Consider the following 6,911-nt stretch of genomic DNA (forward strand, 5'->3'; position numbering starts at 1 on the left):
TTATGGTGAAACCTACATAGGAAGCTAGGCAGGTAGTCCAATTTGCCCTGACCACGAATCAAACTTGCAAGCTTTTGGTGTATAAAACAACGCTCCAACCAACTGAGCCACACTGGCCAGGGCAGCACTTTTTAATTTTATTCTCACATTCCCTAACTGTACAACAAGATAGGCCATATTTTCTCCTTCTCAAAGCAAAACCTTCTTCAAGTTCATTTTGAAGCAACAGGGGAGGATCATCGTGTTCAATTGCCCTGTTTAATCAAAATGACATAAATTTGGATTTACAACCTTTCAACTGGCCAAACTGGCTGAAGGTATCAACTTACTTATCACTTCCATGCAATACCGAGAAGCCAAATATGAACAGGAGGGCCAGACCTCTGATGGGTTTAGAGCAGCGGTTCTCAACCTGTGGGTCTCGGCCCCTTTGAGGGGGTCGAACGACCCTTTCACAGGGGTCATCTAAGACCATCGGAAAACACATATATAATTACATATTGTTTTTGTGATTAATCGCTATGCTTTAATTATGTTCAATTTGTAACAATGAAAATACAACCTGCATATTGGATATTTACATTACGAATCATAACAATTGCAAAATTATAGTTATGAAGTAGCAACAAAAATAATTTTATGGTTGGGGGTCACCACAACATGAGGAACTGTTTTAAAGGGTTGCGGCATTAGGAAGGTTGAGAACCACTGGTTTAGAGTGTGAATTTGAGATTTTTTCAACAGCTGTAGGAAGTCAACGACTTAATAAGAACACATCACAAATACTTAATCCATCCAGAGCGACCACAACACTACATTCCCACATCAACAGAGAGACGAACAAAACGTTTTCTGACCCAGGCAGCGTGAATCAAAGCAAATGCTAGCCTCTTCCTTTCAAAGCAGACGTCCAGGGCGCAGTGCCAAGATGAGGCTACTCTTGGTGGTGTATCAATTTGGTCAGGTGCCCGGGCCTAAGTGGTTCATTAATTTCTTATGAGTTGGAGACACTCTTTAACCATAACTAATTTCTGAATCCAGTAAGACAGCCACAGAATCTTGTGCTCTTCATATTTCCTTCCCCTTAATCATACATTGCATTGTAACTGGATTCAAATTTTAACAGTGATTATTAATTGTGGATCAGGTGAGCGGTAGGTGTTTTCTGTGCCAACAAAGCGTCAGATGCTATTAGCTTAGAGATGCAAAAGGAAAAGAATAAATGAGTAAGAAAGAAAAGTTAATAAGAATGAGTTAAAAATTGGGATTTTCCTACCCTATGATTATTGGAGTACCTATATATATATTTTTTTAAATATATTTTATTGATTTTTTCACAGAGAGGAAGGGAGAGGGATAGAGAGTCTGAAACATCGATGAGAGAGAAACATCGACCAGCTGCCTCCTGCACACTCCCCACTGGGGATGTGCACGCAACCCAGGTACATGCCCTTGACCAGAATCGAACCCGGGACCCTTGAGTCCACAGGCTGACGCTCTATCCACTGAGCCAAACCGGTCAGGGCGGAGTACCTATATTTTATGGGAGCTGGTAGGCAGCTCATTAAGCAAAAAATAGGGATAACACTTAAGAAGGATCATATCTGGCAGTATAATTATTTTACCTATCTGCTCCAAATGCTTTGGTGATTTATAAAATATAAAAACAACTTTCAAATTTACTTCTTTTAATTTAGGTTGAGAATTGTAAAATTGTATTTAAATGAGATCACATGTAACAACATCCACAAATGGAGTACTACAGAGTGGTAAAAAGAAGGAACTCTTACCATTGGCAACAGTATGGATGGACCTGGAGAGTATTATGCTAAGCGAAATAAGCCAGTCAGAGAAAGATAAGTATCGCATGATCTCACTCATATGTGGAATGTAATGAACATAATGTAATAAGCTGATGAGCAAAAATAAATCCAGGGACATAGAAGCATGGAACTGACAAATTTCAGAGGGAAGGTGAGGGTGGGTGTGGGTGGGGGGGAGTGAGTGACAGGGGAACTTATATGCATGCATGGATAGCCCATGGACACAGATAATAGTGTGGTGAAGGCTTGGGAGGGATGGGTGTGGGGTGGAGGGGGTCAATGGGGAAAAAAACGCAAAGGGGACATATGTAATACTTTCAACAATAACGTTAAATTAAAAAAATAAAAATAAATATACCAATACCCCACCCCCCACCAGAGTTGACAATTAAAAAATACTCACAATTTACCTCTTGCAGCTCTAATCTCAGAAATTAATTCCCCTTTGATTAGGATCCATGGTCACGTCATCAGGAAAACCTGTTAAAATTATTAGGAAAAGCTATTAAAATTATTCTTTGTCTAATTACGTGGTGGTATAAATTCTGTTTATTATGAACTCCAGACTGCTTTCATTCTAATCTATTTTTTCAATATCATAATTCAATACAGCCAAAGTAACGGTATTGGATCAAAATACTATGTCACATATAAGGGAATTTTTTTTAAGTGCAAACAGCTTTCAAGTCATATTCATTGCCAGAGTTGGTAGGAAATACCACACTACTGGGTCTTCCTAGCTCATTTCTTACCTATCTGTATCATCCCAATAGGTACGCACTATGCTGAAATCTGTGCCCTTGTACTTCTTGAGTCCTTTACACATGAAGAATTCCAGTGATTGGACTTCTGGAGTGGAAAGCAATGGGGGTACCGGAGCCAGAGAGCCTGACAGCCAGAGATTGGTAACATGCCAACTTGACATGTCCAGGTCAGGAAGTGATATGTCATGAGCTTCTTTTCAGAGAAATCAAGGCTGTGACATCCCTGATGATCCCAACAGCCCTCAATAAATCAGACCCAACTCAGTAAAGGAAAGAGAATCAGAAAGAGAATGAATGAATGACAAAAGAGAATCACATCACGCGAGAGAAGAAGGAATGACATAGCTTAATGACTGCAATGGGGGAGAATTTATACTCATGTAGCACAGACAACCTGCTGCTGTGGCGAACAGACGTGGCTTCATTTAATGAAATAACACATGCGGTGAAAAGTTTGCAGGACTCTTAGAAATGCAGTTTTAGTCCTAATACATCCCTCCACCTCAGTCCTTTTGAATCACCATTGCCCTCTTTTCTCTATTATTCCCTAGCCATGTAGCATGAACATCACTGGCGCAAATGGAGGGTGTTGTACAGAGTCAACCTTTCCAAAACGCCACCTGTAATTTGGTCTTGGGCCTCATTGCTTCCAGTATCCACCTCTGCTGAGAGTGGAGTTCTATATCACTCCCCCCTTTTCTTACAATCCTCTCTGATCCCCATTTTGGATAATGTTTCCTTTTTTTTGATGTGTTCTTGGTAGCTTTCATGTCTTCGGGAATTCTACACAGTCTATGGTTAACCAGTTTTCTTTCTATTCCCGCCCCCCCCCCCCCACACACACACACTCATTATACCTTTGTTTTTTCATCTTTTCAAACCTCTAAGGATTTGGAGAGGGAAGAGTGTATTTATTTATCTTGAACGAGAAGTCTTCCATTTAAGATCGAGATGGTAAATAACAAGGAAACTGAGCATTAGTCTCTTTCCACTCTCCCCTACCTATTTGTCCGAGACGCACCAAAGAAAGAATGGCATGTTGTTTTACACAAGAACTTTACTGGACCATTGGGGTAACCAAGTAGACAGCATGGGGCTCCATTGTCCTGTGTAAGCACAACCTTGAGTGAGCGTGGGAAGAGCTCTTCAAGTCATCTCAGGACGGGGTGGTGAAAACTGGATTCACTTTGTGCCAAAGTCTCAAGAACAAGCCAAAGAATAAGAGGCACTTTTTATTTTTTTAAAAAGCTAATTTATGTAAGAGCCCAGGTGGTGTGTCTTCCTTCCAGCATTCCTCAAAGATAAATAGGTTCAGATCGGAGTCTATTTTTCTGACTTTGTAGAAGGTACAAATGAAGTTTATGCTCCATTCTTAATGACATGACTATTGAGTTTCCCAGTTCGTAAGTTTAAAGCAAGAAGTATAGTAAAGACATTCTTTTATTAGTCTCTATGACTTAATCCCAAATCTGTGAAATTTTGGATTCTCCTGTTGATCTTGAATAGGTTCGTGTGGCAAACCATCCAAGTTGTAGCACATCCCTCATTGAAGCCAGTGCTCAGTGTTTGGCTCAAAAATAAACAGACACTGCAAGTTTGAACTTGAGAGAAGAGGGAAAAGCCCGAGAGGAAAGCTTTCATAGGAAGTTGGAATACAATACAATTTTTGGTGATTCCGGACAGTGTTCACTCTGTTTTCACTGTGTCATTAAGAGTGACTCAGGACTGGAACCAAGTGGCAATCAATCTTGTCAACATACAAGAAATTATTTGAAATCTTTGGGATGTTTCTACAGCAACCAACAAAGTTGTTTACAGCAACCAACAAAGATGTTTACAACTATAACAAAGTAGATGTAATCAACTCTTCACTGAGTCCGTTGGCCATCATGTTGGAAACTATCAATTAACCTAAGGCCATCATGTTGGAAACTATCAATTAACCTTATGGCTTAATAAAAATAAAAACAAAAGCAGGGTTATTTTTGAAGTCCTGGTAAGCTGAAGTTACTTTCATGGTGGTTTTTAATCGAACTTGAATTGGGATATTTATCCCAATTGCTCTTTCTCACTAGTCTTAAAGGCTCCAGTGGCTTAACAGACCTTCCTTAATACTTTAAAATATACACATATATTTTTATTGATATCAGAGAGGAAGGAAGAGGGAGAGAGAGAAACATCAATGATGAGAGAGAATCATTGATTGGCTGCCTCCTGTACGCCTCCTACTGGGGATCAAGCCCACAACCTGGGCATGTGCCCTTGACCAGAATCGAGTCCTGGACTCTTCAGTCTGCAGGCTGATGCTCTATCCACTGAGCCAGACAGGCTAGGGCATTATTCAAACATCTCAAACATTCATCCTTCTAGAGTTCTGGCAAGATTTTATTACCTCCCCAAACGGCAGCAGAGCAGCTCCCTCACTCTGTAGCTCAGGGTCCCTTAGCACCAACCATCTCTTCCCAGAGCCCATTGCCTCCTACTCTGCATTCTTTGCCAACATCTTTCTGCCCTGCTGGGATTTCTTAACCCTTTTCGGTCCAATGTGGAGGCTGACTCGACAGACCAGGCGCTGGGAGCAGGTCCAATGTTGAGGCTGAGTCGACAAACCAGCTCAACATTCAATCCTGTCAATTAATTTGCACCAGACTGTTTGAATTCTAAAAATAAAATTGAACCGCAAAGGGTTAAGGAAGCCAGGCTCTTCAACTTTATGAGCTGCAGGGTATAGTTTCTTCATAACCCCCCCCCCCCCCCCTTTTTGGAGTAGATATGCAGCATAGAATCTCAGAAATCTGTGTCCACATAGAAATAGCGAAATCCCTATATTTGTTCTGAAACTACTCACAATCCCTCTTCAGAGACAACAAAGGAAGTGGCTATTCAGAAAGGAACCCACAGGGTTCATGACAAGCCTAAACGGAATGTGTTATTTCTTAGACAGCTGTAACTAAATGCCTGACAGTTGTGGTTTGTATTTTGTAACAAGTCCATGAAAATATATTGAATGGCCAAAACCATGGCCAGGGCCACTACATAAAAAATGGTCAAAGGGCACAGGTCTGAACAAAGTGGCTCCGGGAATGTTTTTGGTCTCCTCCTTCAATATCCCATCAGTACTTCATTGACACTTCCAAAAATATTGAATATTGAAAACTTCCTAAGCAAAAACTCTCAAGGTTTTATTATTATTTGCATAACTAATTCACTTCATTGTCCTGATGGGGTAGTCATAATAATCTGGCCACTCAGTGTAAGTATCTTGTAGTTTATTGGTCTTGGTATTCTCCACATTGGAATGTGAACTGGAAAAGCCATTTCAAGACTCCCTACCACTTCACCTGCTTTTCATTCTTCCCCTTGATGACTTGCTCATCCTTTAGGGAGAGGAAGAGAGAGATAGAAACATCAAAGAGAGAATCATTGATTGGCTGTCTCCTGCACACCCCACACTGGGGATCAAGCCCACAACTCAGGCACGTGCCCCAACCGGAATTCAAACTGTGACCTCCTTCTTCATAGGTTCACGCTCAAATGCTGAGCTATGCTGGCTGAGCTAGAGATTGTTTTTAAAGTGATGGCTTGGTCCCTTGGTGGAGTTTCTCAGTTTTCCTGGGTATCTCCCTTGTATACATGTTATCAAACTTCTGTTTGTGTTTCTTCTATTAATATTTTTATTATGGGATGGGGGGATCTTAGCCAAGAACCTAGAAGGGTGGAGGTAAAATTATTTTTTCCTCCTCTACATTTTGAAAAGTCCAATGAAGAAAAAACTTTAGTGACAGATGACTATATTTGATAGTAATGAGTGCTAGAACAGAGAGAAGCAGAGGTTGTATTTAGGCAGTTGATTAATTCAATAATTATTCAGTGGTTGCTTATTATAGGACAAGTACTATTCCAGGCCATGGGAAAACAATGAGGAAGATAAGATCTCTACACTCATGAAGGTTATCTTTAACTGGAGGGGGTGGGGCATACAGTTTATCCACAAATAAATAAATAAGCTAGATAATTTAAGAAGAATAAAGCAAAGAAAATAGTGAGAGTGACTTGGAGCGGCTTTAGGTTTGGTGGTTAGGGTGATATTTTTGAAGAGGAGACAACTGAGCTGACTTAGACCTGAAAGATAATCAAGAGCCAAGTATGCAGATGTCTGGGAGAAGAAGGTTTTTGGCAGAAGGAAAAGCAGATGCAAGGTCCTGTGGGTGGAACAATCTTAGTGTTTTTAAGGAACAGATCAAAGGCCCATGTGGCTGGAGTCTCAGAGAAGTGGGCAGAGGCCACATCATAGAAGGATCTGTAAGCTTGAATAGGGAGTTTA

This window comes from Myotis yumanensis, unplaced genomic scaffold (genome assembly GCF_028538775.1).
Source record: "Myotis yumanensis isolate MYYU_CA2020_CCGP unplaced genomic scaffold, mMyoYum1.0.hap1 SCAF_16, whole genome shotgun sequence".
Taxonomy (NCBI): domain Eukaryota; kingdom Metazoa; phylum Chordata; class Mammalia; order Chiroptera; family Vespertilionidae; genus Myotis; species Myotis yumanensis.